Raw genomic sequence first — 27,361 nt, forward strand, 5'->3', positions numbered from 1 at the left:
CCCATCTAAACACCACTCTATATACCCCTACCCTTCTAAACACCTCTATATATACCCCTACCCATCTAAACACCACTCTATATACCCCTACCCATCTAAACACCTCTATATATACCCCTACCCATCTAAACACCACTCTATATACCTCTACCCCTATAATCACCACTCTATATACCCCTACCCTTCTAAACACCTCTATATATACCCCTACCCATCTAAACACCACTCTATATACCTCTACCCATCTACACACCACTCTATATACCCCTACCCATATCAATACCACTCTATATACCCCTACCCATCTAAATACCACTCTATATACCCCTACCCATCTCAATACCACTCTATATACCCCTACACATCTAAACACCACTCTATATATACCCCTACCCTTCTAAACACCACTCTATATACCCCTACCCATCTAAACACCACTCTATATACCCCTACCCATCTCAATACCACTCTATATACCCCTACACATCTAAACACCACTCTATATACCCCTACCCATCTAAACACCACTCTATATACCCCTACCCATCTCAATACCACTCTATATACCCCTACCCATCTAAACACCTCTATATATACCCCTACCCATCTAAACACCACTCTATATACCTCTACCCCTATAATCACCACTCTATACACCCCTACCCTTCTAAACACCACTCTATACACCCCTACCCATCTCAGTACCACTCTATATACCCCTACCCATCTCAATACCACTCTATACACCCCTACCCTTCTAAACACCACTCTATACACCCCTACCCTTCTAAACACCACTCTATACACCCCTACCCTTCTAAACACCACTCTATATATATCCCTACCCTTCTAAACACCACTCTATATACCCCTACCCATCTCAATACCACTCTATATACCCCTACCCATCTAAACACCACTCTATATACCCCTACCCATCTCAGTACCACTCTATATACCCCTACCCATATAAACACCACTCTATATACCCCTACCCATCTACACACCACTCTATACACCCCTACCCTTCTAAACACCACTCTATATACCCCTACCCATATAAACACCACTCTATATACCCCTACCCATCTCAATACCACTCTATATACCCCTACCCATCTCAATACCACTCTATATACCCCTACCCATCTCAATACCACTCTATATACCCCTACCCATCTCAATACCACTCAATATACCCCTACCCATCTCAATACCACTCAATATACCCCTACCCATCTAAACACCACTCTATATACCCCTACCCTTCTAAACACCTCTATATATACCCCTACCCATCTCAGTACCACTCTATATACCCCTACCCATCTACACACCACTCTATATACCCCTACCCATCTCAATACCACTCTATATACCCCTACCCTTCTAAACACCACTCTATATACCCCTACCCATATAAACACCACTCTATATACCCCTACCCATCTAAACACCACTCTATATACCCCTACCCATCTCAATACCACTCTATATACCCCTACCCTTCTAAACACCTCTATATATACCCCTACCCATCTCAGTACCACTCTATACACCCCTACCCATCTACACACCACTCTATATACCCCTACCCATCTCAATACCACTCTATATACCCCTACCCATATCAATACCACTCTATATACCCCTACCCTTCTAAACACCACTCTATATACCTCTACCCCTATAATCACCACTCTATATACCCTTACCCATCTACACACCACTCTATATACCCCTACCCATCTCAATACCACTCTATATACCCCTACCCATCTAAACACCACTCTATATACCCCTACCCTTCTAAACACCTCTATATACCCCTACCCATCTCAATACCACTCTATATACCCCTACCCTTCTAAACACCACTCTATATACCCCTACCCTTCTAAACACCACTCTATATACCCCTATCCATCTCAATAACACTCTATATACCCCTACCCTTCTAAACACCTCTATATACCCCTACACATCTCAATACCACTCTATATACCCCTACCCTTCTAAACACCACTCTATATACCCCTACCCTTCTAAACACCTCTATATACCCCTACCCATCTCAATACCACTCTGTATACCCCTACACATCTCAATACCACTCTATATACCCCTACCCATATAAACACCACTCTATATACCGCTACCCTTCTAAACACCACTCTATATACCCCTACCCATCTATATACCACTCTATATACCCCTACCCATCTAAATACCACTCTATATACCCCTACCCATCTAAACACCACTCTATATACCCCTACCCATCTACACACCACTCTATATACCCCTACCCATCTCAATACCACTCTATATACCCCTACCCATCTACACACCACTCTATACACCCCTACCCATCTCAATACCACTCTATATACCCCTACCCATCTACACACCACTCTATATACCCCTACCCATCTAAACACCACTCTATATACCCCTACCCATCTCAATACCACTCTATATACCCCTACCCATCTAAACACCACTCTATATACCCCTACCCATCTCAATACCACTCTATATACCCCTACCCATCTCAATACCACTCTATATACCCCTACCCATCTACACACCACTCTATATACCCCTACCCATCTAAACACCACTCTATATACCCCTACCCATCTACACACCACTCTATATACCCCTACCCATCTCAATACCACTCTATATACCGCTACCCATCTCAATACCACTCTATATACCCCTACCCATCTAAACACCACTCTATATACCCCTACCCATCTCAATACCACTCTATATACCCCTACCCATCTCAATACCACTCTATATACCCCTACCCATCTCAATACCACTCTATATACCGCTACCCATCTCAATACCACTCTATATACCCCTACCCATCTAAACACCACTCTATATACCCCTACCCATCTCAATACCACTCTATATACCCCTACCCATCTCAATACCACTCTATATACCCCTACCCATCTCAATACCACTCTATATACCCCTACCCATCTAAACACCACTCTATATACCCCTACCCATCTCAATACCACTCTATATACCCCTACCCTTCTAAACACCTCTATATATACCCCTACCCATCTCAGTACCACTCTATACACCCCTACCCATCTACACACCACTCTATATACCCCTACCCATCTCAATACCACTCTATATACCCCTACCCATATCAATACCACTCTATATACCCCTACCCTTCTAAACACCACTCTATATACCTCTACCCCTATAATCACCACTCTATATACCCTTACCCATCTACACACCACTCTATATACCCCTACCCATCTCAATACCACTCTATATACCCCTACCCATCTAAACACCACTCTATATACCCCTACCCTTCTAAACACCACTCTATATACCCCTACCCTTCTAAACACCACTCTATATACCCCTACCCATCTCAATACCACTCTATATACCCCTACCCTTCTAAACACCTCTATATACCCCTACACATCTCAATACCACTCTATATACCCCTACCCTTCTAAACACCACTCTATATACCCCTACCCTTCTAAACACCTCTATATACCCCTACCCATCTCAATACCACTCTGTATACCCCTACACATCTCAATACCACTCTATATACCCCTACCCATATAAACACCACTCTATATACCGCTACCCTTCTAAACACCACTCTATATACCCCTACCCATCTATATACCACTCTATATACCCCTACCCATCTAAATACCACTCTATATACCCCTACCCATCTAAACACCACTCTATATACCCCTACCCATCTACACACCACTCTATATACCCCTACCCATCTCAATACCACTCTATATACCCCTACCCATCTCAATACCACTCTATATACCCCTACCCATCTACACACCACTCTATATACCCCTACCCATCTAAACACCACTCTATATACCCCTACCCATCTCAATACCACTCTATATACCCCTACCCATCTAAACACCACTCTATATACCCCTACCCATCTCAATACCACTCTATATACCCCCACCCATCTCAATACCACTCAATATACCCCTACCCATCTCAATACCACTCTATATACCCCTACCCATCTCAATACCACTCTATATACCCCTACCCATCTAAATACCACTCTATATACCCCTACCCATCTCAATACCACTCTATATACCCCCACCCATCTCAATACCACTCAATATACCCCTACCCATCTCAATACCACTCTATATACCCCTACCCATCTCAATACCACTCTATATACCCCTACCCATCTCAATACCACTCTATATACCCCTACCCTTCTAAACACCACTCTATATACCCCTACCCATCTAAACACCACTCTATATACCCCTACCCATCTAAACACCACTCTATATACCCCTACCCTTCTAAACACCACTCTATATACCCCTACACATCTCAATACCACTCTATATACCCCTACCCATCTACACACCACTCTATATACCCCTACCCATCTCAGTACCACTCTATATACCCCTACCCATCTAAACACCACTCTATATACCCCTACCCATATCAATACCACTCTATATACCCCTACCCATCTCAATACCACTCTATATACCCCTACCCATCTCAATACCACTCTATATACCCCTACCCATCTCAATAACACTCTATATGCCCCTACCCATCTCAATACCACTCTATATACCCCTACCCATCTCAATAACACTCTATATGCCCCTACCCATCTACACACCACTCTATATACCCCTACCCATCTAAACACCACTCTATATACCCCTACCCATCTCAGTACCACTCTATATACCCCTACCCATCTCAATACCACTATATATACCCCTACCCATCTAAACACCACTCTATATACCCCTACCCTTCTAAACACCACTCTATATACCCCTACCCATCTAAACATAACTCTATATACCCCTACCCATCTACACACCACTCTATATACCCCTACCCATCTCAATAACACTCTATATGCCCCTACCCATCTACACACCACTCTATATACCCCCACCCATCTCAGTACCACTCTATATACCCCTACCCATCTCAATACCACTCTATATACCCCTACCCATCTCAATACCACTCTATATACCCCTACCCATCTAAACACCACTCTATATACCCCTACCCATCTAAACACCACTCTATATACCCCTACCCATCTAAACATAACTCTATATACCCCTACCCATCTACACACCACTCTATATACCCCTACCCATCTCAATACCACTCTATATACCCCTACCCATCTAAACACCACTCTATATACCCCTACCCATCTCAATACCACTCTATATACCCCTACCCATCTCAATACCACTCTATATACCCCTACCCATCTAAACACCACTCTATATACCCCTACCCATCTAAACATAACTCTATATACCCCTACCCATCTACACACCACTCTATATACCCCTACCCATCTCAATACCACTCTATATACCCCTACCCATCTACACACCACTCTATATACCCCTACCCATCTCAATACCACTCTATATACCCCTACCCATCTACACACCACTCTATATACCCCTACCCATGTCAATACCACTCTATATACCCCTACCCATCTAAACACCACTCTATATACCCCTACCCATCTAAATACCACTCTATATACCCCTACCCATCTACACACCACTCTATATACCCCTACCCATCTAAACACCACTCTATATACCCCTACCCATCTAAACATAACTCTATATACCCCTACCCATCTACACACCACTCTATATACCCCTACCCATCTCAATACCACTCTATATACCCCTACCCATCTAAATACCATCTCTACACCACATCTGTACAAATCTCCTAAAAAACCCCTCAGATTAAGACAAAGTGAGGAAACACACTCAGCCACGCGCCACTACATCACGTCACGCTAATTACAGTCCTACAGAGAAGAGGAACGCGGAGCGGAGAAGAAGCTGTGCGAAACATGAAAATGTCCCCCAAATTAACACACACACACACACACACACACACACAAATTAAGGATTTTCTTAAATAAAATACGATAAAAACTACTGAATGAAATCAAACTGATTTTTAAAGATTATTACACAAGTTTCAGAAACAGCTGATAAGTTGACTGTACTCTTTAATTTTGTTTTTCTCTTCTACACCCTGATTAGAGTGCTTTTTGTTTATGTATTTGGAGGGGAACAAAGTTTTAGGTTATTTTGTTATTTTATTTTCATTATTTTAAACTAAGTAATGAACACGTCTCTACCTGTCCATGATAATGATCTGAATTTCTAAAAGGGTTCTTTGAGCTTTTTTTTTTTATTTGATTTTTTTTTTTTTTTACAAAACACGCACACACACACACACACACACACACACACACACACACACACACCTTCTTTTTTAATAATGAAATTAGCTGGTGTGCAGTCTGACTAACAAGCATCTGATTCAATTAACACACAAACATTCCATTACATCCAAACTGAATCTTCACGCTCTTATTGATGCAGATGTTATCAAGCGTGAGCTGCTGTAAGCACCTGATCTCCCTGTCTTACACACACACACACACACACACACACACACACACGCACACACACACGCCCTGCAGCTGAATGAGTTTTTGTGGTTTTGAGTCACTACGACACTGCAATTTCTACTAATCCTGTGTGATCGCTCTCATTTACACACATCAATAAACACACACACACACACACACACACACACACACACACACACACACAGTTTACTATGCTTAATAAATAACTTCTGATTATTTTATCACAATTATTTAACTGATCTATGAAACACAATGTTATGTGTTTGTTTGTTTGTTGTTTGTTTGTTTGTTTGTTTGTTTGTGTTCTTTCACAGAGACACATTACTGAGATCTCATCTCTCTCAAATGCTAAATTAAATTAAACTCTCAATAAATAAACAAAGAAATAAAGGCAGAAACGTGCGATTTAACGTACCAGTGTCAATAACAACCTCCGAAGTTCTCGTAACGTTATAATAACACTGTAATAACATTAACTGGTTCACAACTGCAACTAAACCCATTAGTAATCACCCCTGAGTGAGACTCAGGATGCAGAATCTGTGATGATGTAGAGACAGCGCAAACTTAGACACCGAAACATGGACTACGCAGTTCGTACGAGATTTCATACCGAGCTTTTATTTGTGATTGTTGCGGCCAAAAATTTAGCTTTTTAGCTTTTACTTGTTTTTTACTTGCTAAGTTTTTTGCGCAAAACATCTCAAATTGACAAAATCGCAGCCGCACGAAATTGTCTCTCACGGAGATGTCTGTTGGTCAACGAGACCATTTATCTGTACTCATGTTCAACGCGCGTGAATGGAAGAGGGCTTTTGTTGAACGCGTGCTGTGATAACGTCACATCATGCGTCTCGGCCCGGATCGGTGGAAAATCAGAGGAATTGCAATCTCCTGTGAGTAATGCGGAGTTTCCTTGACTTTGCGTTAATTTCTGCGATCGCAAAATTCGAAATCCTGCAGGGACTGGTTATGGTTTCGAAGCACAAGACATACATGGACATGGAAACACAACGTGACAACGAAAGACAAAAGCTAGACAACGAGTGCTGTGCAAGACGTGACTCTTACACAAGGTGCAAGCCGTCATATGACGTGATCCGACGAGGTGCAGTGGCTGATGGGAATCGGAGTCACGCACCAGCTTCGGTGTGAACATGACAGACACACGTGACTCCGATGTCATTGCGCCTCCTGGCTGCAGAAACCTAGCGGGACTCTACAGTGAAAGACCTGAATGTCTTTTCTAAAATGTCGTGTTGTGCTTTTGGGTGTCAGAATTGTTTTTCAACACCTTCGTTGTTACTACATTCTCTTCAACTGGACACCTTTCCTAGTATTATTGGTAGCTGAATGTGTAGCATTTTTTAGGTTGCTTTTAAGTTTGACTAGTTTTGTGAAGTTCCCTATTTTCCCCACTGCGTTAATTAGGAATCCTTTCCCTACTCCCTTAGCACCATTACTTTGTTTTTCTAGTTTCCTCATTCTCCCTAGTTAGCGATCGATGTTACGTAGAGCTCGAGGTCAGTTGAGTGGAGAACTTTAATCTCATACAGTAAGCTATTCTAAATATTAAACACAGCATGGACAGCTAAAAATAAACGAACACAGTCGAGAAGTTGTGTTAGATTCTGTGTGTTGTGTCGTTTGGGATGAAATGGGCAAAGTGCTATTAAGATCACTAACTAGACATGATGTCTGCAGTTTGGGACAGAGCCCTCAGGCTGTATTTGGGCTAAAAGGCTGTGGAGAGATTTGTGAGGTGAACTGCCATCACGCTTTAAAAATTAGTGTGTGTTTAAGTGTGTGTGTGTGTGTGTGTGTGTGTGTGTGTGTGTGTGTGCGTACAGGGATGCTTGTACATGCTTCAGAAACAAAGCGCTTCATTCACACAGCAGCATTCCTGATCTTCGTGACACACCCTGAGGACATGTATGACAGAGACATGATGAGAAACGGCGTTGTTTACTTTCTCCTCATCCTGAGACCGTGGAGATGCAGAGTTTCACTTCTCAAATCACGCATAACTACGGTAAATATTGTGTCAAAATATTTACACACTGTAGGTACCATAGTTACCTACTGGAAAAAGTGGGAGGATCTAGGGGACACTGTAGACTATGGGAAAGGGAAACCCAGGGACAAGGAACTCTAGGGATCATGATGGAAAGGGGACAGTGGGAGCTAGTAATGACTGGGGACATTGTGAATGAAGAGACAAGTGAGTGGACAGTAGAAATTAGGGGACACTGAAAACAAGGGAATAAAGTACTAGAGCTCAAGCGATAGGGGATTTTACAGATACTGATAAATACGTTGGGCGGTAGCTGCTGATATACGATGAATACACCGATGTTCTTTTAAAAAACATTGATACTGAAAGAAAACGTAACACTATAAAACACTAACACTGTAAAATATTACTGTTCTTTATTACAAAAATAAACCGTACTGACTGTACCATGAAAATGTGCTGTACTGTTATAAATGAAATAAATATAGAAATGTTATTATATATATATATTAACATTTAATAAATGTTAAAGTGAATAAAAGATATACATTCAAACTGAACCAAAAAGTAACGCTCCAAACAACAAATAACAATAGAAACGTCCAAAACGAATAAAAAAACACTTCAAATAACACGACAAAATTAGTCAGTGATAGTTTTTATTTTGCCTCTAGAGGCCGCTGTCGTACTGTATAATGACAGCGGACCGTTCTCATCTGCTTGCGCAACGGACACAATCGGTGTGGATTTTTGCCCAAAAAAACGATAGTTCTAGCAACCTGTAGTTTGACCACTACAAAGTACGTACTGGAAACTAGGGCACAAAGAATCTAGGAGATGCTGCAAACTGTGGGACAAGTAAACAAACGGAAACTGTAGGAAGGTCAAGTAGGAAATGAGAGGACAGTGAAAACTAGGGACAACCTTTCTAGAAAACTGGAAATAAGGAAAACATTTCAATTTGGGTTGGGTGAAAAAAAGGGGACAATGTAAGCTAGAGACACGCTATCTAGAGGATACTAGAAGCTACTGAAAAAGGGAAGCTCTGGGACAGGGTTATGAGTGGATAAAGAAAACTAGGGAACATGGGAAAAGGAGACAGTGGAAACTAGTTAGGACTAAAGAGTAGGGGACACTGGAAACTAAAGCACAAAGAAAGTATGAAAATCTGTAAACTGTGAGACGAGGAAAATAAAGGGACACTGGAACATAAGAGATGAAATCTAGGGACCATGGGGAAAAGGGACAACCTATGTAGGGGACACTGGAAACAGGGGAGAGTGGAAATTAGGGAACACTGAAAACAAGGGGACAATGTAAGCTAAGAGCCATGCTATCTAGGGGACACTGGAAACTAGTGGGACAAGGAAACTAAAGGACACTGGAAAATAGGAAATAAGGGCACAGTAAAAATTGAGGCGCATGGGGAAAAGAACAGTGGAAACTAGGTAAGACTAAAGAGTAGGGGACATTGTAAACTCCGAGACACTGGAAACAAGGAGAGGACAAGGGACAGTGGAAAATATGGGACACTGAATACAAGGGGACAAAGTAATCTAAGACACACGCCATCTATTTTACATGGGAAAGTAGGGCACAAAGACAACTAGGGGACATACATGTAATCTAGTGTGCACTGTAAACTAGGGAACAAGAGAAAGTAGGGAAACAAGCTGAAAATAAGAGTGTAGTCATCTTTATTTTCAATTTTATTGACCTTTGTCCAAATATATACTTTACTAAGTAACAGTATATAAAGTCTTTTCCTGGGGCTGTACATGTATATATCAATAGTGTCTCTAATCTGATAAACACACTGAACACTACTACTGTATATAAAAATATATCTTCTAGTGTAAGTGCACTTCACAGGCAGCAGAGAGGAATTGAACACACATCTGTAAAACTGCTCAGCACCACCAGAGGGCAGTGTTCAGCTCTCAGCTCATAGAAGCCTCAAATACAGGAAGTAACTGCAGGAAAATGAAACCCAGAGACATTATAATCAATTAGTCCCTAATCCTCTAGTGTCCTTCTTTTCCACTAACATGCTAGTGTCTATATTTTCCTAGTACACATAACCCTCCACCCCATGTGGTTTTATACTAGTTTCACTAGTTCTCTAGATTCTCTAATCCCCCTAGAGTTGCAGTCACCTAGTCTTTCCAGGTCATTATAGTCCTCCATGCCCTTTATCATGTTTCCTAGTTCCCTTTATTTTCATAGTCCCCTAGTTTCTTAGTTCTTAGAGGTCAAGACAGATGGAGAAACTGTTAAACGTGTCCAATTTTCAGAATTTGCTAGTTTTCAAACTTTTCTATTCTCCCATATATTTCTTAATTTGATATTGTTCTAGTTAAATTGACCCATCGTCCTAAATTTTTTAGTCCCCTTACTTTTTCTCATCTTAGTTCTCAAGCTTAATGTTCCCCTTGTTACCTAGTTTGGCTTGTTTCCTATTTCTTCTAGTTCCCTAGACAATACGTTTACAACAATAATCCGACATGAACCCGATTAAGACGAGACTCTGATTAAGACACTAGCGTGTAAACAGAGATTCTTGATGACCTTAATCCGATTAAAGTCGTACTCGAAGTGAACACAGATGGAATTAAGACGTGTTGAGTATTCCTGTTTTAGTCACGTTACAGACATATACACATCTTAATCACACTATTAACGTCGTGTGGGAGTTTTCACCACATTGTGCGACAGGACACGTACACACGGCAGTGCTCAACCATCTGACGGCGAACAAGAGAACACGACTGCGTCCCAAACCGCATACTTACCTGCTACATAGTAGGAGAAATACATGTATATCTATATAGTACATAGTAGGTAAGTATGTGGTTTGGGACACAGCCCACAGCTTCAAGCAGTCGTCTATTAGCACGTACAGCACGACAAATAATTAACCGCACTTGAAGCTTTTGTAAAATTAAAAATGAAACACCCAAAACAGTATACGGTCCCATAACGAAGACCAACTCTACGTCGATACGTGAAATTCTGGATGGATGTGTTCTGGTCTTTATAGTCATGTTTTCCTAGCACCCTAAATTCCACATGTGTGCTATGTAAAGTTCCCTAAGTTCGCAGACTCTCTATTCTCTTTCTTTTTTACAAAGCATAATTTCCTACATTTTCTAGTTCCTTAGTCTAGTCTCTTACTTTTCCATTACTGTTTATCCTCCTAGTTTTTTCCCCAGTCTCTAGCATCTCAGTTTTATGTGCCCTTGTTTTATCCCTGAGGTCTTCAATTTCCTCCTTGATTTCACCATACTAATAAAAGTGAGCATTGGTTTTCCAGAATTCTTTAGTAAAATGTCCCACAATGCATTTCAGTTACAATTACACAGAGCATCCCATCTTCTTGCTATATTTCAGCACAGAAACACACACACACACACACACAGTTTTAGGTTCTCCTATAGTGCCCCGCCGTGTAGCTACTAGATAGTTTAATAGACTGTAACACAAAGGTCAGAATGATGGTCTCCAACTCACACACACACACACACACACACACACACACACACACACACGCACATTTATGGATGGCCAGTGTGAAGGTAGTTTTATCCTCATCAAAGGTCAAAGATCAGCTCACACTTTATAGGGTCATCACTCACCCTGATCCCTTAATGAGTTTTTTATTAGCCTGAACACACAGACAGCAATAACCTGACATCACACACACACACACACACACACACACACACACACACACACACACACACACACACAGACGGCATGATATCACAAGTACTTTAGATTTTATGTATCTGATGAAATCTAATATAAAACGAAATGGCGTTTAGTGAACTCAGATTTTGGACTCTACTATATTCTGTAGGGTAACACCACACACACACACACATACACACACACACACACAAACACACACACATACACACACATTATTCTTCCTGTGTGGGTAAAATCATTGTGACCCGTGTGTGAACTTCTCTCATATTGATACCGATAAATCGTCCATTCTTCTTCTGCTGTCCTGTTAGTTCATTTCCTCCATTTCTCAGTGCATTCAATGCATGGTATTTATAGGGGTAGGGGTATATAGAGTGGTGTTTAGATGGGTAGGGGTATATAGAGTGGTGTGTAGATGGGTAGGGGTATATAGAGTGGTGTGTAGATGGGTAGGGGTATATAGAGTGGTGTTTAGATGGGTAGGGGTATATAGAGTGGTGTGTAGATGGGTAGGGGTATATAGAGTGGTGTTTAGATGGGTAGGGGTATATAGAGTGGTGTGTAGATGGGTAGGGGTATATAGAGTGGTATTGAGATGGGTAGGGGTATATAGAGTGGTATTGAGATGGGTAGGGGTATATAGAGTGGTATTGAGATGGGTAGGGGTATATAGAGTGGTATTGAGATGGGTATGGGTATATAGAGTGGTGTTTAGATGGGTAGCAGTATATAGAGTGGTATTGAGATGGGTAGGGGTATATAGAGTGGTGTTTAGATGGGTAGGGGTATATAGAGTGGTATTGAGATGGGTAGGGGTATATAGAGTGGTGTTTAGATGGGTAGGGGTATATAGAGTGGTGTTTAGATGGGTAGGGGTATATAGAGTGGTGTTTAGATGGGTAGGGGTATATAGAGTGGTATTGAGATGGGTAGGGGTATATAGAGTGGTGTTTAGATTTGTAGGGGTATATAGAGTGGTATTGAGATGGGTAGGGGTATATAGAGTGGTATTGAGATGGGTAGGGGTATATAGAGTGGTGTTTAGATTTGTAGGGGTATATAGAGTGGTATTGAGATGGGTGGGGGTATATAGAGTGGTATTTAGATGGGTAGGGGTATATAGAGTGGTATTGAGATGGGTAGGGGTATATAGAGTGGTGTGTAGATGGGTAGGGGTATATAGAGTGGTGTTTAGATGGGTAGGGGTATATAGAGTGGTGTTTAGATGGGTAGGGGTATATAGAGTGGTATTGAGATGGGTAGGGGTATATAGAGTGGTATTTAGATGGGTAGGGGTATAGGGAGTGGTATTGAGATGGGTAGGGGTATATAGAGTGGTGTTTAGATGGGTAGGGGCATATAGAGTGGTGTTTAGATGGGTAGGGGTATATAGAGTGATGTTTAGATGGGTAGGGGTATATAGAGTGGTATTGAGATGGGTAGGGGTATATTGAGTGGTATTTAGATGGGTAGGGGTATATAGAGTGGTGTTTATATGGGTAGGGGTATATAGAGTGGTACTGAGATGGGTAGGGGTATATAGAGTGGTGTTTATATGGGTAGGGGTATATAGAGTGGTGTTTAGATGGGTAGGGGTATATAGAGTGGTGTGTAGATGGGTAGGGGTATATAGAGTGGTGTTTAGATGGGTAGGGGTATATAGAGTGGTATTTAGATGGGTAGGGGTATAGTGAGTGGTATTGAGATGGGTAAGGGTATATAGAGTGGTGTTTAGATGGGTAGGGGTATATAGAGTGGTGTGTAGATGGGTAGGGGTATATAGAGTGCTACTGAGATGGGTAGGGGTATATAGAGTGGTATTGAGAAGGGTAGGGGTATATAGAGTGGTATTGAGATGGGTAGGGGTATATAGAGTGGTATTGAGATGGGTAGGGGTATATAGAGTGGTATTGAGATGGATAGGGGTATACAGAGTGGTATTGAGATGGGTAGGGGTATATAGAGTGGTGTTTAGATGGGTAGGGGTATATAGAGTGGTATTTAGATGGGTAGGGGTATAGTGAGTGGTATTGAGATGGGTAAGGGTATATAGAGTGGTATTGAGATGGGTAGGGGTATATAGAGTGGTATTGAGAAGGGTAGGGGTATATAGAGTGGTATTGAGATGGGTAGGGGTATATAGAGTGGTATTGAGATGGGTAGGGGTATATAGAGTGGTGTTTAGATGGGTAGGGGTATATAGAGTGGTATTGAGATGGATAGGGGTATACAGAGTGGTATTGAGATGGGTAGGGGTATATAGAGTGGTGTTTAGATGGGTAGGGGTATACAGAGTGGTATTGAGATGTGTAGGGGTATAGTGAGTGGTAGTTAGATGGGTAGGGGTATATAGAGTTGTGTTTAGATGGGTAGGGGTATATAGAGTGGTATTTAGATGGGTAGGGGTATAGTGAGTGGTATTGAGATGGGTAAGGGTATATAGAGTGGTGTTTAGATGGGTAGGGGTATATAGAGTGCTACTGAGATGGGTAGGGGTATATAGAGTGGTACTGAGATGGGTAGGGGTATATAGAGTGGTATTGAGAAGGGTAGGGGTATATTGAGTGGTATTTAGATGGGTAGGGGTATATAGAGTGGTATTGAGATGGGTAGGGGTATATAGAGTGGTATTGAGATGGGTAGGGGTATATAGAGTGGTGTGTAGATGGGTAGGGGTATATAGAGTGGTGTTTAGATGGGTAGGGGTATATAGAGTGGTGTTTAGATGGGTAGGGGTATATAGAGTGGTATTGAGATGGGTAGGGGTATATAGAGTGGTATTTAGATGGGTAGGGGTATAGGGAGTGGTATTGAGATGGGTAGGGGTATATAGAGTGGTGTTTAGATGGGTAGGGGCATATAGAGTGGTGTTTAGATGGGTAGGGGTATATTGAGTGGTATTTAGATGGGTAGGGGTATATAGAGTGGTATTGAGATGGGTAGGGGTATATAGAGTGGTATTGAGATGGGTAGGGGTATATAGAGTGATGTTTAGATGGGTAGGGGTATATAGAGTGGTATTGAGATGGGTAGGGGTATATTGAGTGGTATTTAGATGGGTAGGGGTATATAGAGTGGTGTTTATATGGGTAGGGGTATATAGAGTGGTACTGAGATGGGTAGGGGTATATAGAGTGGTGTTTATATGGGTAGGGGTATATAGAGTGGTGTTTAGATGGGTAGGGGTATATAGAGTGGTGTGTAGATGGGTAGGGGTATATAGAGTGGTGTTTAGATGGGTAGGGGTATATAGAGTGGTATTTAGATGGGTAGGGGTATATAGAGTGGTGTTTAGATGGGTAGGGGTATATAGAGTGCTACTGAGATGGGTAGGGGTATATAGAGTGGTACTGAGATGGGTAGGGGTATATAGAGTGGTATTGAGAAGGGTAGGGGTATATAGAGTGGTATTGAGATGGGTAGGGGTATATAGAGTGGTATTGAGATGGGTAGGGGTATATAGAGTGGTGTTTAGATGGGTAGGGGTATATAGAGTGGTATTGAGATGGGTAGGGGTATACAGAGTGGTATTGAGATGGGTAGGGGTATATAGAGTGGTGTTTAGATGGGTAGGGGTATACAGAGTGGTATTGAGATGTGTAGGGGTATAGTGAGTGGTAGTTAGATGGGTAGGGGTATATAGAGTGGTATTGAGATGTGTAGGGGTATAGTGAGTGGTGTTTAGATGGGTGGGGGTATATAGAGTGGTGTTTAGATGGGTAGGGGTATATTGAGTGGTATTTAGATGGGTAGGGGTATATAGAGTGGTGTTTATATGGGTAGGGGTATATAGAGTGGTACTGAGATGGGTAGGGGTATATAGAGTGGTGTTTAGATGGGTAGGGGTATATAGAGTGGTATTGAGATGGGTAGGGGTATATAGAGTGGTACTGAGATGGGTAGGGGTATATAGAGTGGTGTTTAGATGGGTAGGGGTATATAGAGTGGTATTGAGATGGGTAGGGGTATATAGAGTGGTATTGAGATGGGTAGGGGTATATAGAGTGGTACTGAGATGGGTAGGGGTATATAGAGTGGTGTTTAGATGGGTAGGGGTATATAGAGTGGTGTGTAGATGGGTAGGGGTATATAGAGTGGTACTGAGATGGGTAGGGGTATATACAGTGGTGTTTAGATGGGTAGGGGTATATTGTGTGGTATTGAGATGGGTGGGGGTATATAGAGTGGTATTGAGATGGGTAGGGGTATATAGAGTGGTATTGAGATGGGTAGGGGTATATAGAGTGGTGTTTAGATGGGTAGGGGTATATTGAGTGGCACTGAGATGGGTAGGGGTATATAGAGTGGTATTTATATGGGTAGGGGTATATAGAGTGGTATTTAGATGGGTAGCGGTATATAGAGTGGTGTTTATATGGGTAGGGGTATATAGAGTGGTGTGTAGATGGGTAGGGGTATATAGAGTGGTGTTTATATGGGTAGGGGTATATAGAGTGGTATTGAGATGGGTAGGGGTATATAGAGTGGTATTGAGATGGGTAGGGGTATATAGAGTGGTATTGAGATGGGTAGGGGTATATAGAGTGGTGTTTAGATGGGTAGGGGTATATAGAGTGGTGTGTAGATGGGTAGGGGTATATAGAGTGGTATTTAGATGGGTAGGGGTATATAGAGTGGTGTGTAGATGGGTAGGGGTATATAGAGTGGTGTTTAGATGGGTAGGGGTATATAGAGTGGTGTTTATATGGGTAGCGGTATATAGAGTGGTGTTTATATGGGTAGGGGTATATAGAGTGGTGTGTAGATGGGTAGGGGTATATAGAGTGGTACTGAGATGGTTAGGGGTATATAGAGTGGTGTTTAGATGGGTAGGGGTATATAGAGTGGTATTGAGATGGGTAGGGGTATATAGAGTGGTACTGAGATGGGTAGGGGTATATAGAGTGGTGTTTAGATGGGTAGGGGTATATAGAGTGGTATTGAGATTGGTAGGGGTATATAGAGTGGTATTGAGATGGGTAGGGGTATATTGTGTGGTATTGAGATGGGTGGGGGTATATAGAGTGGTATTGTGATGGGTAGGGGTATATAGAGTGGTATTGAGATGGGTAGGGGTATATAGAGTGGTGTTTAGATGGGTAGGGGTATATAGAGTGGTATTGAGATCGGTAGGGGTATATTGTGTGGTATTGAGATGGGTGGGGGTATATAGAGTGGTATTTAGATGGGTAGAGGTATATAGAGTGGTATTGAGATGGGTAGGGGTATATAGAGTGGTATTGAGATGGGTAGGGGTATATAGAGTGGTATTGAGATGGGTAGGGGTATATAGAGTGGTGTTTAGATGGGTAGGGGTATATAGAGTGGTGTGTAGATGGGTAGGGGTATATAGAGTGGTATTTAGATGGGTAGGGGTATATAGAGTGGTGTGTAGATGGGTAGGGGTATATAGAGTGGTGTTTAGATGGGTAGGGGTATATAGAGTGGTGTTTATATGGGTAGCGGTATATAGAGTGGTGTTTATATGGGTAGGGGTATATAGAGTGGTGTGTAGATGGGTAGGGGTATATAGAGTGGTACTGAGATGGGTAGGGGTATATAGAGTGGTGTTTAGATGGGTAGGGGTATATAGAGTGGTATTGAGATGGGTAGGGGTATATAGAGTGGTACTGAGATGGGTAGGGGTATATAGAGTGGTGTTTAGATGGGTAGGGGTATATAGAGTGGTATTGAGATTGGTAGGGGTATATAGAGTGGTATTGAGATGGGTAGGGGTATATTGTGTGGTATTGAGATGGGTGGGGGTATATAGAGTGGTATTGAGATGGGTAGGGGTATATAGAGTGGTATTGAGATGGGTAGGGGTATATAGAGTGGTGTTTAGATGGGTACGGGTATATTGAGTGTCATTGAGATGGGTAGGGGTATATAGAGTGGTATTGAGATGGGTAGGGGTATATTGTGTGGTATTGAGATGGGTGGGGGTATATAGAGTGGTATTTAGATGTGTAGAGGTATATAGAGTGGTATTGAGATGGGTAGGGGTATATAGAGTGGTATTGAGATGGGTAGGGGTATATAGAGTGGTATTGAGATGGGTAGGGGTATATAGAGTGGTGTTTAGATGGGTAGGGGTATATAGAGTGGTGTGTAGATGGGTAGGGGTATATAGAGTGGTATTTAGATGGGTAGGGGTATATAGAGTGGTATTGAGATGGGTAGGGGTATATAGAGTGGTGTTTAGATGGGTAGGGGTATATTGAGTGGTGTTTAGATGGGTAGGGGTATATAGACTGGTATTTATAGGGGGTAGGAGCATATTGAGTGGTATTGACATGGGTAAGGGTATATAGAATGGTATTTAGAGGGGTGGGGGTATGTAGAGTGGTATTTAGTGGGGTAGGGGTATGTAAAGTGGTATTTAGAAAAGTAGGACTGTTGAAACAGAAGTTTGGGGTGTGTATAGGTGGAAGGTGGTGTTTTTAGAAGTTAAGGTTGTTTAGAAGGGGGTTGAGCGGCAGGATGGGTTAGGGGTAGGGGGATTGGGGGTATTTATAGATGGTGGGGTAGGGGGATTACAGCAGGGTAAGGTGTGTTTAAGTTGTGTGTGGGGTTTTAGATTTCTTACCCGTCTCCTCTGCCTCACCTTCTCTCACGCGTCTCCTCTCCCTCACCTTCTCTCACCCGTCTCCTCTCCCTCACCTTCTCTCACCCGTCTCCTCTCCCTCACCTTCTCTCACCCGTCTCCTCTCCCTCACCTTCTCTCACCTGTCTCTCTCCCTCACCTGCTCTCACCCGTCTCCTCTCCCTCACCTTCTCTCACCCGTCTCCTCTGCCTCACCTTCTCTCACCTGTCTCTCTCCCTCACCTTCTCTCACCCGTCTCCTCTCCCTCACCTTCTCTCACCTGTCTCCTCTCCTTCACCTTCTCTCACCTGTCTCCTCTCCTTCACCTTCTCTCACCCGTCTCCTCTCCCTCACCTGCTCTCACCCGTCTCCTCTCCCTCACCTTCTATCACCTGTCTCTCTCCCTCACCTTCTCTCACCTGTCTCTCTCCCTCACCTTCTCTCACCCGTCTCCTCTCCCTCACCTTCTCTCACCTGTCTCTCCCTCACCTTCTCTCACCTGTCTCTCTCCCTCACCTTCTCTCACCTGTCTCTCTCCCTCACCTTCTCTCACCTGTCTCTCTCCCTCACCTTCTCTCACCCGTCTCCTCTCCCTCACCTTCTCTCACCTGTCTCTCTCCCTCACCTTCTCTCACCCGTCTCTCTCCTTCACCTTCTCTCACCCGTCTCCTCTGCCTCACCTTCTCTCACCCGTCTCTCTCCCTCACCTTCTCTCACCCGTCTCTCTCCCTCACCTTCTCTCACCCGTCTCCTCTCCCTCACCTTCTCTCACCTGTCTCTCTCCCTCACCTTCTCTCACCTGTCTCTCTCCCTCACCTTCATTCACCCGTCTCTCTCCCTCACCTTCTCTCACCCGTCTCCTCTCCCTCACCTTCTCTCACCTGTCTCTCTCCCTCACCTTCTCTCACCATTCTCCTCTCCCTCACATTCTCTCGCCCGTCTCCTCTCCTTCACCTTCTCTCACCCGTCTCCTCTCCCTCACCTTCTCTCACCCGTCTCCTCTCCCTCACCTTCATTCACCCGTCTCTCTCCCTCACCTTCTCTCACTTGTCTTTCTCCCTCACCTTCTCTCACCTGTCTCTCTCCCTCACCTTCTCCCAGGTCTTGCAATACCCTCGCAATGATGTATCATATTAAAACCTAGATATATCATCTGATTTATTCCTTTGAGACTCAAACTGTTAGTTCAGGATAATACCCCCATTCATTCTCTCTCTGTCTCTCTCTCTCTCTCTGTCTCTCTCTCTCTGTCTCTCTCTCTCCCAGCAGTGAGACAGTCGTGTGTTTAGACAGAAATATTCACCACAATACAACAGCAGCATTTAATGAAGAGCAACAAGGTCAAACAAAATCAGTTTATTCTCTTGCTCTCGCACTTGCATTTTCATTTATACCTTACTCCCCCTGTCTTACCTTCATCACCTGCGTCAGCTCACTCACCTGTCTTACCCCCTCACCTGTCTCACCTCTCTTATCTGACCACTTGCCTTACCTGTCTCACTTCTCTAATCTTCCTGAACAGTCTCTCCTCTCTAACCATTCCCACCACCCAACCCCTTTTACCCCTTTTTGTCTCCTGTCTCTTGTCTCTCACCCGTCTCACCTCTCCTATCTCTTGTCACTGCAGTGAGTTTAGTACAGTGCTGCACGACAGCATGGTGAAACGGCTAACTGCAGGGTCAGAGGGGTCAGCTGAGGATAATGGGGCAGTAATCTGTCTCTGGGTGGGGTAAGTGGAGGGGGTACATCAGAGCTGGGTCAGAGAAGTTAGAACAGGATGTGTGGGGTAATGGAGTAGTGTTCTGTCTCTGAGTGGGGTAAGTAGAGGGGGTACATCACAGCAGGGGTTCAGATATTCCACACATCACCCACACTGCTCTCATCCCCATTTTATTACGTGCCCTATCCTCTTCCTGCTCAGACTCAGCGACGGGTGGCTCGTAAATCCTCCCGAATGGTGTTTAATAAAATAATATGAAAATATTCTCTTACCCCTGAAAGCCGCTACATGAAGGAGGGGTAATAAATTGTGGCAGAAGCTTACGTCTGCCCCCACGTCTGCCCCCGGTGCGAGGGGTTCAGGCCGCCCGCAGTGGAAATCTACAACTCATAGCTCATCCTGAACTAACTTTGAGGATGGAAACACACACACAGACACAGACACACACACACACACACACACACACACACACAAACACTCACACTCATACTCACACTCACACTCTAACTTCTCTAAGAGTCTCTCTGAGATTTAGTGCTGTTTTCACTCACATTCAGACCTTTAGTAAATCAATATCTTCACTAAATCAGTTTTCTTTTCATTCAGCTCTGTGTGTGTGTGTGTGTGTGTGTGTGTGTGTGTGTGTGTGTGTGTGTGTGTGTGTGTGTGCACGCGCGTGTGTGTGTGTGTGTATGTGTACACGTTACAGATTTAGAACTTAAGAACATTTGAGAAACCTGAAAACTATTAAACTAGACGAGATTTGGAAATCTACGTACCTTGGGAAGTGAGGAACTAAAGAAAGCAGCATGCAGTGCATTGTGGGTAAGATATATACTGTGATATGACTGTAATCAGCTGAACATAGAGAATTACAGGGAACACCATTTCCCATGATGCTTAGCAGCGCTACACAGAACAAACCACAGCAGTGTGGAGAGAGTTCCATTCATCACATCACACATTCTCCATAACAGCTCACACACTCCTCACACACCTCACATACTCCTCACACACACACTCCTCACACCCCTCACATACGCATCACACACTCCTCACACACCTCACATACGTCTCACACACTCCTCACACCCCTCACATACTTCTCACACACTCCTCACACCCCTCACATACGTCTCACACACTCCTCACACACACACTCCTCACACACACTCCTCACACACTCCTCACACACACACCTCCCATACTCCTCACACACACACTCCTCACACACACACTCTTCACACACACTCTTCACACACACTCTTCACACACACTCTTCACACACACACTCCTCACACACACACTCCTCACACACACACTCCTCACACACACACTCCTCACACACACACTCTTCACACACACTCTTCACACACACTCCTCACACACACACTCCTCACACACACACACTCCTCACACACACACCTCACATACACTCCTCACACACACTCCTCACACACACTCCTCACACACTCCACACACACTCATCACAGGGTGTCAGCGAAGACGAGATCATCTGAAGGGAACTAGTGAGCAAAGGAGATCAAATTAGAGGCTACAAATGAAATACGACTGCACATCTTTCACAGTTGAAGTCTGTTTAATAAACACACGGGAGATCCTCTAAGATCACTGATGCAGCACAAATTATTCCATCTGCTCTCAATCCAGCTCGTTCTCTAACGGACACCGCACTTCATCATGCTCTTAAGAAAAAGCGCATCATCAATGCATAAAAATGACAAAAATACAATCTCTACACAGCATTGCAACAATTTCCTGATAATATCGGACAAATGCACGAATGATAAGCAGATTTCAGTGGAAACTATTCGATCTGTCTGTTTAATCAGTGGAACTCTGAAGCCAAAAGACTGGGAGATGAATTTCATGGGTAAAGTGAAGAGCAGACAGATGGAGCGTTTGCTATTTTCCATATGAGACGAGTCCAGTGAATAAACAGGGGAAAAATGCACGATGTAATGTTTTTTGCAGCTATTCAGTAATGCCCCTCCCCCACCGCTATATGATCACATCGCAGAAGAACATTTCACCAAAGAAGATCAATACGAAATGAGTTGACGGGGAATTTAAATTTAGTTTCAAATTAATAAGGGGGAATCCCACAAACAGGAATGTTTCTGACATCATCTGAATGTGAAAACTGCAGCAAGGCTAGTTAGCACGGTTTCGTCCCAAACTGCATACGACTGCACTGAACAGTAAGATAAAATATGTACGTAAAATATGTAGAAACGTAGTGATTCGGGACACATTTCCTTCGATTTTCTTGTTTAGGTTTGGAACCCTGCTGCCCCCTGCTGGTGCGGAGAGGTATTTTATTTCAGGCAGGCACCAGACATATGTGAACTTCATCTCTCTCTTTTTTTTTTTTTTAAGTGCATCGAGTTTAGTCTTCTCACAGATGAATGTCTGCACTTAAGAATAATACACTAGGAATGCAGGAGTGACATTTAGCCTGAGGGTTTCCTGAGCGACTGCAGAAAACACATAAATAGTGGATAGGGGGTTTACCTGTCCTGACAGGTAACACACACACACACACACACACACGTATATAAATGGATGCTGTATGTAATATAATAAACAGTGGCTGTGTTGTAGACATGCTTACAACAGCCTCAGTGCCACACTAACGTCGATAAAATGTCAAAGAATTTCACCCCTCGAATATATTTCAATATTTAATAGCATTTAAGTTTCGTTCATTTATTATATTTATGAAAGTCATCAGTGTATGCAGATTTGCATTCCTTATTCTCATAACTACACGCCTTTCCTGGTAATATAACAGTAATAACTGAATTGGAATGAATATAAATGTCATTAGAACATTACAAACACTCAACGATTCTATCTTTGCAAGTGAAAATATCTTCAATACATCAAATTTATTTACATTTTATATTATAAAACTAATATAATATTTAAATCTATATCTGGACCTATATTATATTATGCATTTTAAGCTTGAACTTGTTTTGTACTATTGGTAGATCAATTTGCTAATTTCAGGTGAAAAAAGAAGACGACTTTTTTCCTGCTAACGTTACTTCCTGCAGTATAATGTGTAGTGTGACATGAGATTCTGTTCCTGCGGATATGTTACACAGATCAAACAGAGAGCATGCATGTGAAATGCATGACAAAGCATAGTGATAACAGAAAGTGCTTCATTTGGGGTGTATTTTATAGACAGTCAACCATAGGGTTCAAGGTCTATTTTCCAAGGCACCTGTGTTTCCAATGTGCTTTATTTCAAGGCCCTTTATTAGCGTCCTGTGCTTCCAGGGTCCTAGGTACCTGGTATCCCAGGTTTCCCGGTCCTTACTTCCCCACAGCCCTATGTTTCCAGGTCCCAATATCCCCAGAGTTCTGTTTCCAGGTCCCCATATTCTCAGAGCCCCATGTTTCCAGATCCCCATATCGCCAGAACCCTATGCTTCCAGGCCCCTATATCCCCATTGTCCCATGTTTCCAGGTCCGTATATCCTCAGAACCCTATGTTTCCAGGTCCGTATATACCCAGAACCCTATGTTTCCAGGTCCGTATATACCCAGAACCCTATGTTTCCAGGTCCGTATATACCCAGAACCCTATGTTTCCAGATCCCTATATCCCCAGAGTCCCATGTTTCCAGGTCCCTAAAACCTCAGAACCCTATGTTTCCAGGTCCCTATATCCATAGAGTGTTATGTTTCCAGGTCCCTATATCCTCAGAGCCCTATGTTTCCAAGCTCCTAGGTTACTCTGTCTCAATGTCTACAATGCCAGAGCCTATTGTTCTGAGGGTCCTTTATCACACGGTCCTACATTCCTATAACCCTATGTTTCCAGGGCCCTATATGTTTACGAAATCTATGTTCCAAAGGCCCTATGTTTTCAAGAGGTTTCTAGATTTTTTACATTTGTATGTGTAGAATTCTTACACATTTAAATCACAAGACCTTCACGCCTTCCCATAACCGCAATATGGCTGAAGCATGAGCAGAACTTAAGGATTTTTGCCATTAGTATGCTAACAACATCAACCATTAAAATGCTGCATGCGCTAGCTTCAGGTCAAGTGGGTTCATCACTTCAATTTAAACGAGGCAGTTAGCAGAGCTCATGGTGGGAAGATAAGAGGATAAAAAAATGCACACCTGCACTAAGTGAGGAGTGAAAATACTTTCATTAACACACACACGCACACACACACACACACACACACACACACACACACACAAATATTACCACATGCACATCCATCACTTCAGGCCAGCCTTGATCACAATCTAAACGGCTGTAATGCAGTCCGCTATCAACACGCATGCAGTGAGCTGTAAAAATGCCGGTGTGGGAGAATACAGCCTGATAAAAACAGATTTATAAGCAGTTGGGGAATTACAGAGCGCCGTGCTAATGCAGCTAAACACTTTATAAAACACTGATTGTGAGGACCATTAAATGCAGCAAGCTGTGTGACGAGATGAAAAAATGAAAGTCAGTAAACTCTGCATACTGTATCATGGGAGGATCTGGTCTAGATCTTCAAAAATCACACTGATTCAAGATACAAAGTTTCTCAAAAACGCTTTATTCTAAGCTACTGAATCCTTTAAGCTTACACCAGGAGTAGCTGTAGATCCATTCTAGCGACAGAGACTAACGATCTATGCAGTTTGGTGTTCCAGTGTTATAATAATAATAATAATAATAATAATAATAATAATAATACATACATACATACATACATACATACATACATACAGTATGAGGTAAAGCCCGCTAGTCAAACTGAACTGAAATGATGCCTCAGATGTGCTGGTAAATTACTAAGAAAAGACTCGTGACAATGGAACACGTCGCTGTAATAACGACATTTCCATTAGATTTGCTGATAAATTACTAAGCAAAGACTCATTATGGCAAATGATGCAAAAAACACTGGCTTGTGAATGTCTGTATTGAGGAAATAAAACTGCCCAAAGTCCTATGAAATCAAAATGTTCCAAATTGGAAACCATTACAGACTTCTAATGGTTGCTCATTGGTTTTAATGTGTATTTAATGTGTTTCTGCTGGTCTGTAATAGTTGTAATCATCTACTCATGACAGAAGGTTGTAAGTGGGGTCTTGTGGTATTTAATAGTAACAAGAAAATCGAGACCTTCAGGGATGTGATAGAAATCAGTAGAGATTTCTAGTGGTTCCTGTTGAGTTTTAATGGCGTTCACGGTTGACTGTAATGGTAATGTAATGGAATGTGTGGTTCCTACTTTTTCTCATTTTATTCTGATGGTAATCATCTACCAGCGAAAGAAGGTCCATTTGGGTTCTTGTGGTGTTCAATAGTACATATAAAACCTAAGAGAAACCATTAAGCCAATTCCCATTACGTGATGGAAACCATTAGAGATTTATAGTGCTTTTTTAGGTTTATTTAGAAGCAAATACCAAAAGAGTGGACTGTATTTAAATGTAATTTATGCATGTGAACACGGCGATAATGGTCCACCATGTCTCATTAAGTCCACGATGTCTCACTTCTGCGAGCCTCGGTTTCCTGCTGTTTTGCCGTGACTGGGATACCTGCATGATTCACACTAACTTGGATTAAATCTCATTTTCAGCACCGTGATATCTGGCAGCATTTCAGCACTCGGCTCCCTCCAGAGCGAATACCTGCTGCATAATACATGTTCACATTAGCATGTAAACTCGGCTACATGATTTCCCGCTAAACCACACGGGATCATATGCCAGGCAGGTGGATATTAAATCCTATTCCTATGCTTACTGCGCTCTATATGGGAATGTATTATAAAGAAGAGCTGAGGGAGGGGGGAGCAAATAATCTCTGTAATTGTCCATATTTGTCTTGTCTAGTGGTGCTGGAGTTTTAAATTCCACAGTGGGAATGAAATCATTTTGCAGTGCATTGTGGGAGTTCTTGAGTGCACTGGATATCCTATAAACATGATCAGAAAATGCTGCTTTATATAGAAGCCAAAGTGTGGCTTTAACACTGTCGGGAAATTTCTCTATGGGCATGTCCCAATCCATACACCCTATTCATTATAGTCCACATAATCACCATCATCAGTGCACTGTGGGCGCGTCCCAAACCACACGTCCTATTCACTATATAGTCCACATAATCACCATCATCAGTGCACTGTGAGTGTGTCCCAAACCACACACCCTATTCACTATATAGTCCACATAAACACCATCATCAGTGCACTGTGGGCGTGTCCCAAACCACACGCCCTATTCACTATATAGTCCACATAAACACCATCATCAGTGCACTGTGGGCGTGTCCCAAACCACACGCCCTATTCACTATATAGTCCACATAAACACCATCATCAGTGCACTGTGGGCGTGTCCCAAACCACACGCCCTATTCACTATATAGTCCACATAAACACCATCATCAGTGCACTGTGGGCGTGTCCCAAACCACACACCCTATTCACTATATAGTCCACATAAACACCATCATCAGTGCACTGTGGGCGCGTCCCAAACCAAACACCTTATTCACTATAAAGTGCACATAAACACCATCATCAGTGCACTGTGTGCGTGTCCCAAACCACACGCCCTATTCACTATATAGTCCACATAATCACCATCATCAGTGCACTGTGTGCGTGTCCCAAACCACACACCCTATTCACTATATAGTCCACATAAACACCATCATCAGTGCACTGTGTGCGTGTCCCAAACTACACGTCCTATTCACTATATAATACACATAAACACCATC

The 27,361-nt window shown here is 42.7% G+C and overlaps 1 protein-coding gene across 1 annotated transcript in view; it reads right to left on the minus strand.

Annotated features, from left to right (window-relative positions):
• Positions 1-27,361, minus strand: part of nav3 (neuron navigator 3) — a 225,846-nt gene that overhangs the window by 163,891 nt on the left and 34,594 nt on the right. The window lies entirely within an intron of this gene.

This window comes from Ictalurus punctatus, chromosome 19, assembly GCF_001660625.3.
Source record: "Ictalurus punctatus breed USDA103 chromosome 19, Coco_2.0, whole genome shotgun sequence".
NCBI lineage: Eukaryota > Metazoa > Chordata > Actinopteri > Siluriformes > Ictaluridae > Ictalurus > Ictalurus punctatus.